Source organism: Pan paniscus, chromosome 19 (assembly GCF_029289425.2).
Source record: "Pan paniscus chromosome 19, NHGRI_mPanPan1-v2.0_pri, whole genome shotgun sequence".
Lineage (NCBI taxonomy): Eukaryota > Metazoa > Chordata > Mammalia > Primates > Hominidae > Pan > Pan paniscus.
The window spans coordinates 45,866,757-45,889,463 of NC_073268.2; positions in this window are offsets into that span (position 1 = coordinate 45,866,757).

Here is a 22,707-nt window from a genome sequence, read left to right on the forward strand (position 1 = left end):
TAATGGAAACGAATTAAATGGAATGGAATGGAATGGAATGGAATCAACCCGAGCGGAATGGAATGGAATGGAATGGAATCGACTGGAATGAACCAGAATGGAATGGAATGGAATAGAATGGAATGGAATGGAATGGAATGCAATGGAATGGAATTGAACGGAACGGAATGGAATCAACCGGAATGGAATGGAATGGAATGGGATGAAATCGAATGGACTCCACGCGAATGGAATGCAATGGAATGGAATGGAATGGAATGGAATCAACAAGAATGGAATGGAATGGAATGCAAGGGAATGGAATGGAATGGAAACAACCCTATTGCAATGGAATTGAATGGAATGGAATGGAATGGAATGGAATGGAATGGAATCATCCCAAACGGAATGGAACGCAACGGAATGGAATGGAATGGAATGGAATCAACCCGAACGGAATGAAATCTAATGGAATGAATTGGAATGCAATAAAATTGAATCAACCCGAAAAGAATGGAATGGAATAGAATGGAATGGAACCGAATGAAATTGAATGGAATCGAATGGAATCAACCGGAATGGAATAGAATGGAATATCATAGAATGGAATGGAATGGAATGGATTGGATTGGAATCAACCCGAGTGGAATTGAATGGAATGGAATGGAATGGAATGGAATCATCCCGAATGGAATGGAATGGAAAGGAATGCAATGGAATTGAATCAACAGAAATGCAATGGAAAGGAATGGAATGGACAGGAATCAACCCAAATGGAAGGGAAGGAAATGGAATGGAATGGAAAGGAATGGAATCAAGCCTGATGGAATGGAATGGAATGGAATGGAATGGATTGGAATGGATTCAACCCGAAGGGAATGGAATGGAATGGAATAGAATGGAATCGAACGGAATGGAGTGGAATGGAAGGGAATGGAGTGGAATGGAATGGAATTGAATGGAATGGAATCAACACTAATGGAATGGAAGGGAATTGAAAGGAATGGAATAGAATGAATTGGAATGGAATGGAATGGACTCGAATGGAATCAATCCGAATGGAATGGAATGGAATGGAATGGAACATAATGGAATGGAATGGAATGGAATCGAATTTAATCAACTCTTATGGAATGGAATGGAATGGAATGGAATCGAATGGAATCAAGCGGAATGGAATGTAACGGAATATCATAGAATGGAATGAAATGGAATGGAACGGAATGGAATCAACCCGAGAGGAATTGAATGAAATGGAATGGAATGGAATGGAATCATCCCGAATGGAATGGAATGGAATGGAATGGAATGGAATGGAATGGAATCATCCCGAATGGAATGGAATGGAATGGAATGAAATGGAATTAACCCAAATGGAATGGAATGGAATGGAATGGAATGGAATGGAATGGAATGGAATCCAGCCGAATTCAATGGATTGGAATGGAATGGAACGGAATGGAATGGAATAAACACGAATGGAATGGAATAGAATGGAATGGAATGGAATGGAATGGAATGGAATGGAATGGAAAGGAAAGAAATGGAATGGAATGGAATGGAATGGAATCATCCGGAATGGAATGGAATGGAATGGAATGGAATCAACAGAAATGGAATGGAATGGAATGGAATGGAATGGAATCAACCGAAATGGAATGGAATGGAATGGAATAGAATGGAATGGAATGGAGTCCAACCGAATTGAATGGATTGGAATGGAATGGAACGAAATGGAATGGAATGAACCCTAATGAAATGGAACGGAATGGAATGGAATGGAATGAAATGGAATGGAATCAATCCGAATGGAATGAAATAGAATGGAATGGAATGGAATGGAATAGAATGGAATGGAATGGAAAGGAATGGAATAGAATGGAATGGAATGGAATAGAATTGAATAGAATGGAATTGAATGGAATGGAATGGAATGGAATGGAATGGAATGCAATGGAATGGAATGGAATGGAATGGAATGGAATGGAATGGAATGGAGTCACCACTAATGGAATGAAATGGAATTGAAAGGAATGGAATAGAATGAATTGGAATGGAATGGAATGGACTCGAATGGAATCAACCCGAATGGAATGGAATGGAATGGAATGGAATGGAATGGAATGGAACAGAATGGAAAGGAATGGAATGGAATGGAATTTAATCAACTCTTATGGATTGGAATGGAATGGAATGGAATGGAATGAAATGGAATGGAATGGAATGGAAAGGAACCAACCGAAATGGAATGGAATGGAATGAAATAGAATGGAATGAAATGGAATCCAGCCGAATTGAATGGATTGGAGTGGAATGGGACGGAATGGAATGGAATGAAACCGAATGAAATGGAATGGAATGGAATGGAATCAACCCGAATGGAATGGAATAGAATGGAATGAAACGGAATGCAATGGAACAGAATGGAATGGAATGGAATGGAATTGAATGGAAAGGAATGGAATGGAATGGAATGGAATGGAATGGAAAGGAATGGAATGGAATGGAATGGAATGGAATGGAATGAAATGGCATGGAATGGAATTGATTGGAATCAACACGAATGGCATGTAATGGAATGGAATCAACCCGACTGGAATGGAATGAAATGGAGTGGAATGGAATGGAATCAACCCAAATGGAATGGAATGGAATGGAGTGGAATGGAATGGAATGGAGTGGAATGGAATGGAATGGAATGAAATAAACACGGTTGTAATGGAATGGAATGGAATGGAATGGAATGGAATGGAGTGGAATCTAACCAAATGCAATGGAATGGAATGGAATAAAATGAAATGGAATGGAATGGAATGAAATGGAATGGAATGGAATAAAATGAAATGGAATGGAATGGAATGAAATGGAATGGAATGGAATGAAATGGAATGGAATAAAATGAAATGGAATGGAATGGAATGAAATGGAATGGAATGGAATGAAATGGAATGGAATGGAATGAAATGGAATGGAATGGAATCAACCGGAATGGAATGGAATGGAAAGGAATGGAATGCAATGGAATCGTATGGAATGGAATGTTATGGAATGGAATCAACCAGAATGCAATGGAATGGAAAGGAATGGAATGGAACGGAATGGAACGGAATCAAACCGAATGCAATGGACTGGAATGTAATGAAATAGAATGGAATGGAATGGAATGGAAAGGAATCAACCCAAATGGAATGGAATGGAATGGAATGGAATTAAATGGAGTGGAAAGAATGGAATCAACCCGAATGCAATGGAATGTAATGTAATGGAATTTAATGGAATGGAATGGAATAAACCAGAATGGAATGGAATGGAATGGAATGGAATGGAATGGAATGGAACCAACCGGAATGGAATGGAAGGGAATGAAATGAAACCAACCGGAATGTAATGGAAAGGGACGGAATCGAATGGACTCAACGCTAACGGAATGGAATGAAATGGAATGAAATGGAATCAACCCGAAAGGAATGGAACGGAAAGGAATGGAATGGAATGGAATGGAGTGGAATCGAACGGAAGCAAGCAGAAAGGAATGGAATGGAAAATCATGGAATGGAATGGAATGGAACGGAATGCAATGGAATGGAATTTAATCAACCAGAGGGGAATGGAATGGAATGCCATGGAATGGAATGGAATGGAATCATCCCGAATGGAACGGAATGGAATGCAATGGAATGGAATGGAATCAACAAGAATGGAATGGAATGGAATCGAATGCAATCAACACGAATGGAATGGAACGGAATGGAATGGAATGGAATGGAGTGGAATGGAATCAACCCGAATGGAATGAACTGGAATGTAATGGAATGGAATGGAATCAACCCAAATGTAATGGAAACGAATTAAATGGAATGGAATGGAATGGAATGGAAACAACCCGAGCGGAATGGAATGGAATGGAATGGAATCGACTGGAATGAACCAGAATGGAATGGAATGGAATAGAATGGAATGGAATGGAATGGAATGCAATGGAATGGAATTGAACGGAACGGAATGGAATCAACCGGAATGGAATGGAATGGAATGGGATGAAATCGAATGGACTCCACGCGAATGGAATGCAATGGAATGGAATGGAATGGAATGGAATCAACAAGAATGGAATGGAATGGAATGCAAGGGAATGGAATGGAATGGAAACAACCCTATTGCAATGGAATTGAATGGAATGGAATGGAATGGAATGGAATGGAATGGAATCATCCCAAACGGAATGGAACGCAACGGAATGGAATGGAATGGAATGGAATCAACCCGAACGGAATGAAATCTAATGGAATGAATTGGAATGCAATAAAATTGAATCAACCCGAAAAGAATGGAATGGAATAGAATGGAATGGAACCGAATGAAATTGAATGGAATCGAATGGAATCAACCGGAATGGAATAGAATGGAATATCATAGAATGGAATGGAATGGAATGGATTGGATTGGAATCAACCCGAGTGGAATTGAATGGAATGGAATGGAATGGAATGGAATCATCCCGAATGGAATGGAATGGAAAGGAATGCAATGGAATTGAATCAACAGAAATGCAATGGAAAGGAATGGAATGGACAGGAATCAACCCAAATGGAAGGGAAGGAAATGGAATGGAATGGAAAGGAATGGAATCAAGCCTGATGGAATGGAATGGAATGGAATGGAATGGATTGGAATGGATTCAACCCGAAGGGAATGGAATGGAATGGAATAGAATGGAATCGAACGGAATGGAGTGGAATGGAAGGGAATGGAGTGGAATGGAATGGAATTGAATGGAATGGAATCAACACTAATGGAATGGAAGGGAATTGAAAGGAATGGAATAGAATGAATTGGAATGGAATGGAATGGACTCGAATGGAATCAATCCGAATGGAATGGAATGGAATGGAATGGAACATAATGGAATGGAATGGAATGGAATCGAATTTAATCAACTCTTATGGAATGGAATGGAATGGAATGGAATCGAATGGAATCAAGCGGAATGGAATGTAACGGAATATCATAGAATGGAATGAAATGGAATGGAACGGAATGGAATCAACCCGAGAGGAATTGAATGAAATGGAATGGAATGGAATGGAATCATCCCGAATGGAATGGAATGGAATGGAATGGAATGGAATGGAATGGAATGGAATCATCCCGAATGGAATGGAATGGAATGGAATGGAATGGAATTAACCCAAATGGAATGGAATGGAATGGAATGGAATGGAATGGAATGGAATCCAGCCGAATTCAATGGATTGGAATGGAATGGAACGGAATGGAATGGAATAAACACGAATGGAATGGAATAGAATGGAATGGAATGTAATGGAATGGAATGGAATGGAATGGAAAGGAAAGAAATGGAATGGAATGGAATGGAATGGAATCATCCGGAATGGAATGGAATGGAATGGAATGGAATCAACAGAAATGGAATGGAATGGAATGGAATGGAATGGAATCAACCGAAATGGAATGGAATGGAATGGAATAGAATGGAATGGAATGGAGTCCAACCGAATTGAATGGATTGGAATGGAATGGAACGAAATGGAATGGAATGAACCCTAATGAAATGGAACGGAATGGAATGGAATGGAATGAAATGGAATGGAATCAATCCGAATGGAATGAAATAGAATGGAATGGAATGGAATGGAATAGAATGGAATGGAATGGAAAGGAATGGAATAGAATGGAATGGAATGGAATAGAATTGAATAGAATGGAATTGAATGGAATGGAATGGAATGGAATGGAATGGAATGCAATGGAATGGAATGGAATGGAATGGAATGGAATGGAATGGAATGGAATGGAGTCACCACTAATGGAATGAAATGGAATTGAAAGGAATGGAATAGAATGAATTGGAATGGAATGGAATGGACTCGAATGGAATCAACCCGAATGGAATGGAATGGAATGGAATGGAATGGAATGGAATGGAATGGAATGGAACAGAATGGAAAGGAATGGAATGGAATGGAATTTAATCAACTCTTATGGATTGGAATGGAATGGAATGGAATGGAATGAAATGGAATGGAATGGAATGGAAAGGAACCAACCGAAATGGAATGGAATGGAATGAAATAGAATGGAATGGAATGGAATCCAGCCGAATTTAATGGATTGGAGTGGAATGGGACGGAATGGAATGGAATGAAACCGAATGAAATGGAATGGAATGGAATGGAATCAACCCGAATGGAATGGAATAGAATGGAATGAAACGGAATGCAATGGAACAGAATGGAATGGAATGGAATGGAATTGAATGGAAAGGAATGGAATGGAATGGAATGGAATGGAATGGAAAGGAATGGAATGGAATGGAATGGAATGGAATGGAATGAAATGGCATGGAATGGAATTGATTGGAATCAACACGAATGGCATGTAATGGAATGGAATCAACCCGACTGGAATGGAATGAAATGGAGTGGAATGGAATGGAATCAACCCAAATGGAATGGAATGGAATGGAGTGGAATGGAATGGAATGGAGTGGAATGGAATGGAATGGAATGAAATAAACACGGTTGTAATGGAATGGAATGGAATGGAATGGAATGGAATGGAGTGGAATCTAACCAAATGCAATGGAATGGAATGGAATAAAATGAAATGGAATGGAATGGAATGAAATGGAATGGAATGGAATAAAATGAAATGGAATGGAATGGAATGAAATGGAATGGAATGGAATGAAATGGAATGGAATAAAATGAAATGGAATGGAATGGAATGAAATGGAATGGAATGGAATGAAATGGAATGGAATGGAATGAAATGGAATGGAATGGAATCAACCGGAATGGAATGGAATGGAAAGGAATGGAATGCAATGGAATCGTATGGAATGGAATGTTATGGAATGGAATCAACCAGAATGCAATGGAATGGAAAGGAATGGAATGGAACGGAATGGAACGGAATCAAACCGAATGCAATGGACTGGAATGCAATGAAATAGAATGGAATGGAATGGAATGGAAAGGAATCAACCCAAATGGAATGGAATGGAATGGAATGGAATTAAATGGAGTGGAAAGAATGGAATCAACCCGAATGCAATGGAATGTAATGTAATGGAATTTAATGGAATGGAATGGAATAAACCAGAATGGAATGGAATGGAATGGAATGGAATGGAATGGAATGGAACCAACCGGAATGGAATGGAAGGGAATGAAATGAAACCAACCGGAATGTAATGGAAAGGGACGGAATCGAATGGACTCAACGCTAACGGAATGGAATGAAATGGAATGAAATGGAATCAACCCGAAAGGAATGGAACGGAAAGGAATGGAATGGAATGGAATGGAGTGGAATCGAACGGAAGCAAGCAGAAAGGAATGGAATGGAAAATCATGGAATGGAATGGAATGGAACGGAATGCAATGGAATGGAATTTAATCAACCCGAGGGGAATGGAATGGAATGCCATGGAATGGAATGGAATGGAATCATCCCGAATGGAACGGAATGGAATGCAATGGAATGGAATGGAATCAACAAGAATGGAATGGAATGGAATCGAATGCAATCAACACGAATGGAATGGAACGGAATGGAATGGAATGGAATGGAGTGGAATGGAATCAACCCGAATGGAATGAACTGGAATGTAATGGAATGGAATGGAATCAACCCAAATGTAATGGAAACGAATTAAATGGAATGGAATGGAATGGAATGGAAACAACCCGAGCGGAATGGAATGGAATGGAATGGAATCGACTGGAATGAACCAGAATGGAATGGAATGGAATAGAATGGAATGGAATGGAATGGAATGCAATGGAATGGAATTGAACGGAACGGAATGGAATCAACCGGAATGGAATGGAATGGAATGGGATGAAATCGAATGGACTCCACGCGAATGGAATGCAATGGAATGGAATGGAATGGAATGGAATCAACAAGAATGGAATGGAATGGAATGCAAGGGAATGGAATGGAATGGAAACAACCCTATTGCAATGGAATTGAATGGAATGGAATGGAATGGAATGGAATGGAATGGAATCATCCCAAACGGAATGGAACGCAACGGAATGGAATGGAATGGAATGGAATCAACCCGAACGGAATGAAATCTAATGGAATGAATTGGAATGCAATAAAATTGAATCAACCCGAAAAGAATGGAATGGAATAGAATGGAATGGAACCGAATGAAATTGAATGGAATCGAATGGAATCAACCGGAATGGAATAGAATGGAATATCATAGAATGGAATGGAATGGAATGGATTGGATTGGAATCAACCCGAGTGGAATTGAATGGAATGGAATGGAATGGAATGGAATCATCCCGAATGGAATGGAATGGAAAGGAATGCAATGGAATTGAATCAACAGAAATGCAATGGAAAGGAATGGAATGGACAGGAATCAACCCAAATGGAAGGGAAGGAAATGGAATGGAATGGAAAGGAATGGAATCAAGCCTGATGGAATGGAATGGAATGGAATGGAATGGATTGGAATGGATTCAACCCGAAGGGAATGGAATGGAATGGAATAGAATGGAATCGAACGGAATGGAGTGGAATGGAAGGGAATGGAGTGGAATGGAATGGAATTGAATGGAATGGAATCAACACTAATGGAATGGAAGGGAATTGAAAGGAATGGAATAGAATGAATTGGAATGGAATGGAATGGACTCGAATGGAATCAATCCGAATGGAATGGAATGGAATGGAATGGAACATAATGGAATGGAATGGAATGGAATCGAATTTAATCAACTCTTATGGAATGGAATGGAATGGAATGGAATCGAATGGAATCAAGCGGAATGGAATGTAACGGAATATCATAGAATGGAATGAAATGGAATGGAACGGAATGGAATCAACCCGAGAGGAATTGAATGAAATGGAATGGAATGGAATGGAATCATCCCGAATGGAATGGAATGGAATGGAATGGAATGGAATGGAATGGAATCATCCCGAATGGAATGGAATGGAATGGAATGGAATGGAATTAACCCAAATGGAATGGAATGGAATGGAATGGAATGGAATGGAATGGAATCCAGCCGAATTCAATGGATTGGAATGGAATGGAACGGAATGGAATGGAATAAACACGAATGGAATGGAATAGAATGGAATGGAATGTAATGGAATGGAATGGAATGGAATGGAAAGGAAAGAAATGGAATGGAATGGAATGGAATGGAATCATCCGGAATGGAATGGAATGGAATGGAATGGAATCAACAGAAATGGAATGGAATGGAATGGAATGGAATGGAATCAACCGAAATGGAATGGAATGGAATGGAATAGAATGGAATGGAATGGAGTCCAACCGAATTGAATGGATTGGAATGGAATGGAACGAAATGGAATGGAATGAACCCTAATGAAATGGAACGGAATGGAATGGAATGGAATGAAATGGAATGGAATCAATCCGAATGGAATGAAATAGAATGGAATGGAATGGAATGGAATAGAATGGAATGGAATGGAAAGGAATGGAATAGAATGGAATGGAATGGAATAGAATTGAATAGAATGGAATTGAATGGAATGGAATGGAATGGAATGGAATGGAATGCAATGGAATGGAATGGAATGGAATGGAATGGAATGGAATGGAGTCACCACTAATGGAATGAAATGGAATTGAAAGGAATGGAATAGAATGAATTGGAATGGAATGGAATGGACTCGAATGGAATCAACCCGAATGGAATGGAATGGAATGGAATGGAATGGAATGGAATGGAATGGAACAGAATGGAAAGGAATGGAATGGAATGGAATTTAATCAACTCTTATGGATTGGAATGGAATGGAATGGAATGGAATGAAATGGAATGGAATGGAATGGAAAGGAACCAACCGAAATGGAATGGAATGGAATGAAATAGAATGGAATGGAATGGAATCCAGCCGAATTGAATGGATTGGAGTGGAATGGGACGGAATGGAATGGAATGAAACCGAATGAAATGGAATGGAATGGAATGGAATCAACCCGAATGGAATGGAATAGAATGGAATGAAACGGAATGCAATGGAACAGAATGGAATGGAATGGAATGGAATTGAATGGAAAGGAATGGAATGGAATGGAATGGAATGGAATGGAAAGGAATGGAATGGAATGGAATGGAATGGAATGGAATGAAATGGCATGGAATGGAATTGATTGGAATCAACACGAATGGCATGTAATGGAATGGAATCAACCCGACTGGAATGGAATGAAATGGAGTGGAATGGAATGGAATCAACCCAAATGGAATGGAATGGAATGGAGTGGAATGGAATGGAATGGAGTGGAATGGAATGGAATGGAATGAAATAAACACGGTTGTAATGGAATGGAATGGAATGGAATGGAATGGAATGGAGTGGAATCTAACCAAATGCAATGGAATGGAATGGAATAAAATGAAATGGAATGGAATGGAATGAAATGGAATGGAATGGAATAAAATGAAATGGAATGGAATGGAATGAAATGGAATGGAATGGAATGAAATGGAATGGAATAAAATGAAATGGAATGGAATGGAATGAAATGGAATGGAATGGAATGAAATGGAATGGAATGGAATGAAATGGAATGGAATGGAATCAACCGGAATGGAATGGAATGGAAAGGAATGGAATGCAATGGAATCGTATGGAATGGAATGTTATGGAATGGAATCAACCAGAATGCAATGGAATGGAAAGGAATGGAATGGAACGGAATGGAACGGAATCAAACCGAATGCAATGGACTGGAATGTAATGAAATAGAATGGAATGGAATGGAATGGAAAGGAATCAACCCAAATGGAATGGAATGGAATGGAATGGAATTAAATGGAGTGGAAAGAATGGAATCAACCCGAATGCAATGGAATGTAATGTAATGGAATTTAATGGAATGGAATGGAATAAACCAGAATGGAATGGAATGGAATGGAATGGAATGGAATGGAATGGAATGGAACCAACCGGAATGGAATGGAAGGGAATGAAATGAAACCAACCGGAATGTAATGGAAAGGGACGGAATCGAATGGACTCAACGCTAACGGAATGGAATGAAATGGAATGAAATGGAATCAACCCGAAAGGAATGGAACGGAAAGGAATGGAATGGAATGGAATGGAGTGGAATCGAACGGAAGCAAGCAGAAAGGAATGGAATGGAAAATCATGGAATGGAATGGAATGGAACGGAATGCAATGGAATGGAATTTAATCAACCCGAGGGGAATGGAATGGAATGCCATGGAATGGAATGGAATGGAATCATCCCGAATGGAACGGAATGGAATGCAATGGAATGGAATGGAATCAACAAGAATGGAATGGAATGGAATCGAATGCAATCAACACGAATGGAATGGAACGGAATGGAATGGAATGGAATGGAGTGGAATGGAATCAACCCGAATGGAATGAACTGGAATGTAATGGAATGGAATGGAATCAACCCAAATGTAATGGAAACGAATTAAATGGAATGGAATGGAATGGAATGGAAACAACCCGAGCGGAATGGAATGGAATGGAATGGAATCGACTGGAATGAACCAGAATGGAATGGAATGGAATAGAATGGAATGGAATGGAATGGAATGCAATGGAATGGAATTGAACGGAACGGAATGGAATCAACCGGAATGGAATGGAATGGAATGGGATGAAATCGAATGGACTCCACGCGAATGGAATGCAATGGAATGGAATGGAATGGAATGGAATCAACAAGAATGGAATGGAATGGAATGCAAGGGAATGGAATGGAATGGAAACAACCCTATTGCAATGGAATTGAATGGAATGGAATGGAATGGAATGGAATGGAATGGAATCATCCCAAACGGAATGGAACGCAACGGAATGGAATGGAATGGAATGGAATCAACCCGAACGGAATGAAATCTAATGGAATGAATTGGAATGCAATAAAATTGAATCAACCCGAAAAGAATGGAATGGAATAGAATGGAATGGAACCGAATGAAATTGAATGGAATCGAATGGAATCAACCGGAATGGAATAGAATGGAATATCATAGAATGGAATGGAATGGAATGGATTGGATTGGAATCAACCCGAGTGGAATTGAATGGAATGGAATGGAATGGAATGGAATCATCCCGAATGGAATGGAATGGAAAGGAATGCAATGGAATTGAATCAACAGAAATGCAATGGAAAGGAATGGAATGGACAGGAATCAACCCAAATGGAAGGGAAGGAAATGGAATGGAATGGAAAGGAATGGAATCAAGCCTGATGGAATGGAATGGAATGGAATGGAATGGATTGGAATGGATTCAACCCGAAGGGAATGGAATGGAATGGAATAGAATGGAATCGAACGGAATGGAGTGGAATGGAAGGGAATGGAGTGGAATGGAATGGAATTGAATGGAATGGAATCAACACTAATGGAATGGAAGGGAATTGAAAGGAATGGAATAGAATGAATTGGAATGGAATGGAATGGACTCGAATGGAATCAATCCGAATGGAATGGAATGGAATGGAATGGAACATAATGGAATGGAATGGAATGGAATCGAATTTAATCAACTCTTATGGAATGGAATGGAATGGAATGGAATCGAATGGAATCAAGCGGAATGGAATGTAACGGAATATCATAGAATGGAATGAAATGGAATGGAACGGAATGGAATCAACCCGAGAGGAATTGAATGAAATGGAATGGAATGGAATGGAATCATCCCGAATGGAATGGAATGGAATGGAATGGAATGGAATGGAATGGAATGGAATCATCCCGAATGGAATGGAATGGAATGGAATGGAATGGAATTAACCCAAATGGAATGGAATGGAATGGAATGGAATGGAATGGAATGGAATCCAGCCGAATTCAATGGATTGGAATGGAATGGAACGGAATGGAATGGAATAAACACGAATGGAATGGAATAGAATGGAATGGAATGTAATGGAATGGAATGGAATGGAATGGAAAGGAAAGAAATGGAATGGAATGGAATGGAATGGAATCATCCGGAATGGAATGGAATGGAATGGAATGGAATCAACAGAAATGGAATGGAATGGAATGGAATGGAATGGAATCAACCGAAATGGAATGGAATGGAATGGAATAGAATGGAATGGAATGGAGTCCAACCGAATTGAATGGATTGGAATGGAATGGAACGAAATGGAATGGAATGAACCCTAATGAAATGGAACGGAATGGAATGGAATGGAATGAAATGGAATGGAATCAATCCGAATGGAATGAAATAGAATGGAATGGAATGGAATGGAATAGAATGGAATGGAATGGAAAGGAATGGAATAGAATGGAATGGAATGGAATAGAATTGAATAGAATGGAATTGAATGGAATGGAATGGAATGGAATGGAATGGAATGGAATGCAATGGAATGGAATGGAATGGAATGGAATGGAATGGAATGGAATGGAGTCACCACTAATGGAATGAAATGGAATTGAAAGGAATGGAATAGAATGAATTGGAATGGAATGGAATGGACTCGAATGGAATCAACCCGAATGGAATGGAATGGAATGGAATGGAATGGAATGGAATGGAACAGAATGGAAAGGAATGGAATGGAATGGAATTTAATCAACTCTTATGGATTGGAATGGAATGGAATGGAATGGAATGAAATGGAATGGAATGGAATGGAAAGGAACCAACCGAAATGGAATGGAATGGAATGAAATAGAATGGAATGAAATGGAATCCAGCCGAATTGAATGGATTGGAGTGGAATGGGACGGAATGGAATGGAATGAAACCGAATGAAATGGAATGGAATGGAATGGAATCAACCCGAATGGAATGGAATAGAATGGAATGAAACGGAATGCAATGGAACAGAATGGAATGGAATGGAATGGAATTGAATGGAAAGGAATGGAATGGAATGGAATGGAATGGAATGGAAAGGAATGGAATGGAATGGAATGGAATGGAATGGAATGAAATGGCATGGAATGGAATTGATTGGAATCAACACGAATGGCATGTAATGGAATGGAATCAACCCGACTGGAATGGAATGAAATGGAGTGGAATGGAATGGAATCAACCCAAATGGAATGGAATGGAATGGAGTGGAATGGAATGGAATGGAGTGGAATGGAATGGAATGGAATGAAATAAACACGGTTGTAATGGAATGGAATGGAATGGAATGGAATGGAATGGAGTGGAATCTAACCAAATGCAATGGAATGGAATGGAATAAAATGAAATGGAATGGAATGGAATGAAATGGAATGGAATGGAATAAAATGAAATGGAATGGAATGGAATGAAATGGAATGGAATGGAATGAAATGGAATGGAATAAAATGAAATGGAATGGAATGGAATGAAATGGAATGGAATGGAATGAAATGGAATGGAATGGAATGAAATGGAATGGAATGGAATCAACCGGAATGGAATGGAATGGAAAGGAATGGAATGCAATGGAATCGTATGGAATGGAATGTTATGGAATGGAATCAACCAGAATGCAATGGAATGGAAAGGAATGGAATGGAACGGAATGGAACGGAATCAAACCGAATGCAATGGACTGGAATGTAATGAAATAGAATGGAATGGAATGGAATGGAAAGGAATCAACCCAAATGGAATGGAATGGAATGGAATGGAATTAAATGGAGTGGAAAGAATGGAATCAACCCGAATGCAATGGAATGTAATGTAATGGAATTTAATGGAATGGAATGGAATAAACCAGAATGGAATGGAATGGAATGGAATGGAATGGAATGGAATGGAACCAACCGGAATGGAATGGAAGGGAATGAAATGAAACCAACCGGAATGTAATGGAAAGGGACGGAATCGAATGGACTCAACGCTAACGGAATGGAATGAAATGGAATGAAATGGAATCAACCCGAAAGGAATGGAACGGAAAGGAATGGAATGGAATGGAATGGAGTGGAATCGAACGGAAGCAAGCAGAAAGGAATGGAATGGAAAATCATGGAATGGAATGGAATGGAACGGAATGCAATGGAATGGAATTTAATCAACCCGAGGGGAATGGAATGGAATGCCATGGAATGGAATGGAATGGAATCATCCCGAATGGAACGGAATGGAATGCAATGGAATGGAATGGAATCAACAAGAATGGAATGGAATGGAATCGAATGCAATCAACACGAATGGAATGGAACGGAATGGAATGGAATGGAATGGAGTGGAATGGAATCAACCCGAATGGAATGAACTGGAATGTAATGGAATGGAATGGAATCAACCCAAATGTAATGGAAACGAATTAAATGGAATGGAATGGAATGGAATGGAAACAACCCGAGCGGAATGGAATGGAATGGAATGGAATCGACTGGAATGAACCAGAATGGAATGGAATGGAATAGAATGGAATGGAATGGAATGGAATGCAATGGAATGGAATTGAACGGAACGGAATGGAATCAACCGGAATGGAATGGAATGGAATGGGATGAAATCGAATGGACTCCACGCGAATGGAATGCAATGGAATGGAATGGAATGGAATGGAATCAACAAGAATGGAATGGAATGGAATGCAAGGGAATGGAATGGAATGGAAACAACCCTATTGCAATGGAATTGAATGGAATGGAATGGAATGGAATGGAATGGAATGGAATCATCCCAAACGGAATGGAACGCAACGGAATGGAATGGAATGGAATGGAATCAACCCGAACGGAATGAAATCTAATGGAATGAATTGGAATGCAATAAAATTGAATCAACCCGAAAAGAATGGAATGGAATAGAATGGAATGGAACCGAATGAAATTGAATGGAATCGAATGGAATCAACCGGAATGGAATAGAATGGAATATCATAGAATGGAATGGAATGGAATGGATTGGATTGGAATCAACCCGAGTGGAATTGAATGGAATGGAATGGAATGGAATGGAATCATCCCGAATGGAATGGAATGGAAAGGAATGCAATGGAATTGAATCAACAGAAATGCAATGGAAAGGAATGGAATGGACAGGAATCAACCCAAATGGAAGGGAAGGAAATGGAATGGAATGGAAAGGAATGGAATCAAGCCTGATGGAATGGAATGGAATGGAATGGAATGGATTGGAATGGATTCAACCCGAAGGGAATGGAATGGAATGGAATAGAATGGAATCGAACGGAATGGAGTGGAATGGAAGGGAATGGAGTGGAATGGAATGGAATTGAATGGAATGGAATCAACACTAATGGAATGGAAGGGAATTGAAAGGAATGGAATAGAATGAATTGGAATGGAATGGAATGGACTCGAATGGAATCAATCCGAATGGAATGGAATGGAATGGAATGGAACATAATGGAATGGAATGGAATGGAATCGAATTTAATCAACTCTTATGGAATGGAATGGAATGGAATGGAATCGAATGGAATCAAGCGGAATGGAATGTAACGGAATATCATAGAATGGAATGAAATGGAATGGAACGGAATGGAATCAACCCGAGAGGAATTGAATGAAATGGAATGGAATGGAATGGAATCATCCCGAATGGAATGGAATGGAATGGAATGGAATGGAATGGAATGGAATCATCCCGAATGGAATGGAATGGAATGGAATGGAATGGAATTAACCCAAATGGAATGGAATGGAATGGAATGGAATGGAATGGAATGGAATCCAGCCGAATTCAATGGATTGGAATGGAATGGAACGGAATGGAATGGAATAAACACGAATGGAATGGAATAGAATGGAATGGAATGTAATGGAATGGAATGGAATGGAATGGAAAGGAAAGAAATGGAATGGAATGGAATGGAATGGAATCATCCGGAATGGAATGGAATGGAATGGAATGGAATCAACAGAAATGGAATGGAATGGAATGGAATGGAATGGAATCAACCGAAATGGAATGGAATGGAATGGAATAGAATGGAATGGAATGGAGTCCAACCGAATTGAATGGATTGGAATGGAATGGAACGAAATGGAATGGAATGAACCCTAATGAAATGGAACGGAATGGAATGGAATGGAATGAAATGGAATGGAATCAATCCGAATGGAATGAAATAGAATGGAATGGAATGGAATGGAATAGAATGGAATGGAATGGAAAGGAATGGAATAGAATGGAATGGAATGGAATAGAATTGAATAGAATGGAATTGAATGGAATGGAATGGAATGGAATGGAATGGAATGCAATGGAATGGAATGGAATGGAATGGAATGGAATGGAATGGAATGGAATGGAGTCACCACTAATGGAATGAAATGGAATTGAAAGGAATGGAATAGAATGAATTGGAATGGAATGGAATGGACTCGAATGGAATCAACCCGAATGGAATGGAATGGAATGGAATGGAATGGAATGGAATGGAATGGAATGGAACAGAATGGAAAGGAATGGAATGGAATGGAATTTAATCAACTCTTATGGATTGGAATGGAATGGAATGGAATGGAATGAAATGGAATGGAATGGAATGGAAAGGAACCAACCGAAATGGAATGGAATGGAATGAAATAGAATGGAATGGAATGGAATCCAGCCGAATTTAATGGATTGGAGTGGAATGGGACGGAATGGAATGGAATGAAACCGAATGAAATGGAATGGAATGGAATGGAATCAACCCGAATGGAATGGAATAGAATGGAATGAAACGGAATGCAATGGAACAGAATGGAATGGAATGGAATGGAATTGAATGGAAAGGAATGGAATGGAATGGAATGGAATGGAATGGAAAGGAATGGAATGGAATGGAATGGAATGGAATGGAATGAAATGGCATGGAATGGAATTGATTGGAATCAACACGAATGGCATGTAATGGAATGGAATCAACCCGACTGGAATGGAATGAAATGGAGTGGAATGGAATGGAATCAACCCAAATGGAATGGAATGGAATGGAGTGGAATGGAATGGAATGGAGTGGAATGGAATGGAATGGAATGAAATAAACACGGTTGTAATGGAATGGAATGGAATGGAATGGAATGGAATGGAGTGGAATCTAACCAAATGCAATGGAATGGAATGGAATAAAATGAAATGGAATGGAATGGAATGAAATGGAATGGAATGGAATAAAATGAAATGGAATGGAATGGAATGAAATGGAATGGAATGGAATGAAATGGAATGGAATAAAATGAAATGGAATGGAATGGAATGAAATGGAATGGAATGGAATGAAATGGAATGGAATGGAATGAAATGGAATGGAATGGAATCAACCGGAATGGAATGGAATGGAAAGGAATGGAATGCAATGGAATCGTATGGAATGGAATGTTATGGAATGGAATCAACCAGAATGCAATGGAATGGAAAGGAATGGAATGGAACGGAATGGAACGGAATCAAACCGAATGCAATGGACTGGAATGCAATGAAATAGAATGGAATGGAATGGAATGGAAAGGAATCAACCCAAATGGAATGGAATGGAATGGAATGGAATTAAATGGAGTGGAAAGAATGGAATCAACCCGAATGCAATGGAATGTAATGTAATGGAATTTAATGGAATGGAATGGAATAAACCAGAATGGAATGGAATGGAATGGAATGGAATGGAATGGAATGGAACCAACCGGAATGGAATGGAAGGGAATGAAATGAAACCAACCGGAATGTAATGGAAAGGGACGGAATCGAATGGACTCAACGCTAACGGAATGGAATGAAATGGAATGAAATGGAATCAACCCGAAAGGAATGGAACGGAAAGGAATGGAATGGAATGGAATGGAGTGGAATCGAACGGAAGCAAGCAGAAAGGAATGGAATGGAAAATCATGGAATGGAATGGAATGGAACGGAATGCAATGGAATGGAATTTAATCAACCCGAGGGGAATGGAATGGAATGCCATGGAATGGAATGGAATGGAATCATCCCGAATGGAACGGAATGGAATGCAATGGAATGGAATGGAATCAACAAGAATGGAATGGAATGGAATCGAATGCAATCAACACGAATGGAATGGAACGGAATGGAATGGAATGGAATGGAGTGGAATGGAATCAACCCGAATGGAATGAACTGGAATGTAATGGAATGGAATGGAATCAACCCAAATGTAATGGAAACGAATTAAATGGAATGGAATGGAATGGAATGGAATCAACCCGAGCGGAATGGAATGGAATGGAATGGAATCGACTGGAATGAACCAGAATGGAATGGAATGGAATAGAATGGAATGGAATGGAATGGAATGCAATGGAATGGAATTGAACGGAACGGAATGGAATCAACCGGAATGGAATGGAATGGAATGGGATGAAATCGAATGGACTCCACGCGAATGGAATGCAATGGAATGGAATGGAATGGAATGGAATCAACAAGAATGGAATGGAATGGAATGCAAGGGAATGGAATGGAATGGAAACAACCCTATTGCAATGGAATTGAATGGAATGGAATGGAATGGAATGGAATGGAATGGAATCATCCCAAACGGAATGGAACGCAACGGAATGGAATGGAATGGAATGGAATCAACCCGAACGGAATGAAATCTAATGGAATGAATTGGAATGCAATAAAATTGAATCAACCCGAAAAGAATGGAATGGAATAGAATGGAATGGAACCGAATGAAATTGAATGGAATCGAATGGAATCAACCGGAATGGAATAGAATGGAATATCATAGAATGGAATGGAATGGAATGGATTGGATTGGAATCAACCCGAGTGGAATTGAATGGAATGGAATGGAATGGAATGGAATCATCCCGAATGGAATGGAATGGAAAGGAATGCAATGGAATTGAATCAACAGAAATGCAATGGAAAGGAATGGAATGGACAGGAATCAACCCAAATGGAAGGGAAGGAAATGGAATGGAATGGAAAGGAATGGAATCAAGCCTGATGGAATGGAATGGAATGGAATGGAATGGATTGGAATGGATTCAACCCGAAGGGAATGGAATGGAATGGAATAGAATGGAATCGAACGGAATGGAGTGGAATGGAAGGGAATGGAGTGGAATGGAATGGAATTGAATGGAATGGAATCAACACTAATGGAATGGAAGGGAATTGAAAGGAATGGAATAGAATGAATTGGAATGGAATGGAATGGACTCGAATGGAATCAATCCGAATGGAATGGAATGGAATGGAATGGAACATAATGGAATGGAATGGAATGGAATCGAATTTAATCAACTCTTATGGAATGGAATGGAATGGAATGGAATCGAATGGAATCAAGCGGAATGGAATGTAACGGAATATCATAGAATGGAATGAAATGGAATGGAACGGAATGGAATCAACCCGAGAGGAATTGAATGAAATGGAATGGAATGGAATGGAATCATCCCGAATGGAATGGAATGGAATGGAATGGAATGGAATGGAATGGAATCATCCCGAATGGAATGGAATGGAATGGAATGAAATGGAATTAACCCAAATGGAATGGAATGGAATGGAATGGAATGGAATGGAATGGAATGGAATCCAGCCGAATTCAATGGATTGGAATGGAATGGAACGGAATGGAATGGAATAAACACGAATGGAATGGAATAGAATGGAATGGAATGGAATGGAATGGAATGGAATGGAATGGAAAGGAAAGAAATGGAATGGAATGGAATGGAATGGAATCATCCGGAATGGAATGGAATGGAATGGAATGGAATCAACAGAAATGGAATGGAATGGAATGGAATGGAATGGAATCAACCGAAATGGAATGGAATGGAATGGAATAGAATGGAATGGAATGGAGTCCAACCGAATTGAATGGATTGGAATGGAATGGAACGAAATGGAATGGAATGAACCCTAATGAAATGGAACGGAATGGAATGGAATGGAATGAAATGGAATGGAATCAATCCGAATGGAATGAAATAGAATGGAATGGAATGGAATGGAATAGAATGGAATGGAATGGAAAGGAATGGAATAGAATGGAATGGAATGGAATAGAATTGAATAGAATGGAATTGAATGGAATGGAATGGAATGGAATGGAATGGAATGCAATGGAATGGAATGGAATGGAATGGAATGGAATGGAATGGAATGGAGTCACCACTAATGGAATGAAATGGAATTGAAAGGAATGGAATAGAATGAATTGGAATGGAATGGAATGGACTCGAATGGAATCAACCCGAATGGAATGGAATGGAATGGAATGGAATGGAATGGAATGGAACAGAATGGAAAGGAATGGAATGGAATGGAATTTAATCAACTCTTATGGATTGGAATGGAATGGAATGGAATGGAATGAAATGGAATGGAATGGAATGGAAAGGAACCAACCGAAATGGAATGGAATGGAATGAAATAGAATGGAATGAAATGGAATCCAGCCGAATTGAATGGATTGGAGTGGAATGGGACGGAATGGAATGGAATGAAACCGAATGAAATGGAATGGAATGGAATGGAATCAACCCGAATGGAATGGAATAGAATGGAATGAAACGGAATGCAATGGAACAGAATGGAATGGAATGGAATGGAATTGAATGGAAAGGAATGGAATGGAATGGAATGGAATGGAATGGAAAGGAATGGAATGGAATGGAATGGAATGGAATGGAATGAAATGGCATGGAATGGAATTGATTGGAATCAACACGAATGGCATGTAATGGAATGGAATCAACCCGACTGGAATGGAATGAAATGGAGTGGAATGGAATGGAATCAACCCAAATGGAATGGAATGGAATGGAGTGGAATGGAATGGAATGGAGTGGAATGGAATGGAATGGAATGAAATAAACACGGTTGTAATGGAATGGAATGGAATGGAATGGAATGGAATGGAGTGGAATCTAACCAAATGCAATGGAATGGAATGGAATAAAATGAAATGGAATGGAATGGAATGAAATGGAATGGAATGGAATAAAATGAAATGGAATGGAATGGAATGAAATGGAATGGAATGGAATGAAATGGAATGGAATAAAATGAAATGGAATGGAATGGAATGAAATGGAATGGAATGGAATGAAATGGAATGGAATGGAATGAAATGGAATGGAATGGAATCAACCGGAATGGAATGGAATGGAAAGGAATGGAATGCAATGGAATCGTATGGAATGGAATGTTATGGAATGGAATCAACCAGAATGCAATGGAATGGAAAGGAATGGAATGGAACGGAATGGAACGGAATCAAACCGAATGCAATGGACTGGAATGTAATGAAATAGAATGGAATGGAATGGAATGGAAAGGAATCAACCCAAATGGAATGGAATGGAATGGAATGGAATTAAATGGAGTGGAAAGAATGGAATCAACCCGAATGCAATGGAATGTAATGTAATGGAATTTAATGGAATGGAATGGAATAAACCAGAATGGAATGGAATGGAATGGAATGGAATGGAATGGAATGGAACCAACCGGAATGGAATGGAAGGGAATGAAATGAAACCAACCGGAATGTAATGGAAAGGGACGGAATCGAATGGACTCAACGCTAACGGAATGGAATGAAATGGAATGAAATGGAATCAACCCGAAAGGAATGGAACGGAAAGGAATGGAATGGAATGGAATGGAGTGGAATCGAACGGAAGCAAGCAGAAAGGAATGGAATGGAAAATCATGGAATGGAATGGAATGGAACGGAATGCAATGGAATGGAATTTAATCAACCCGAGGGGAATGGAATGGAATGCCATGGAA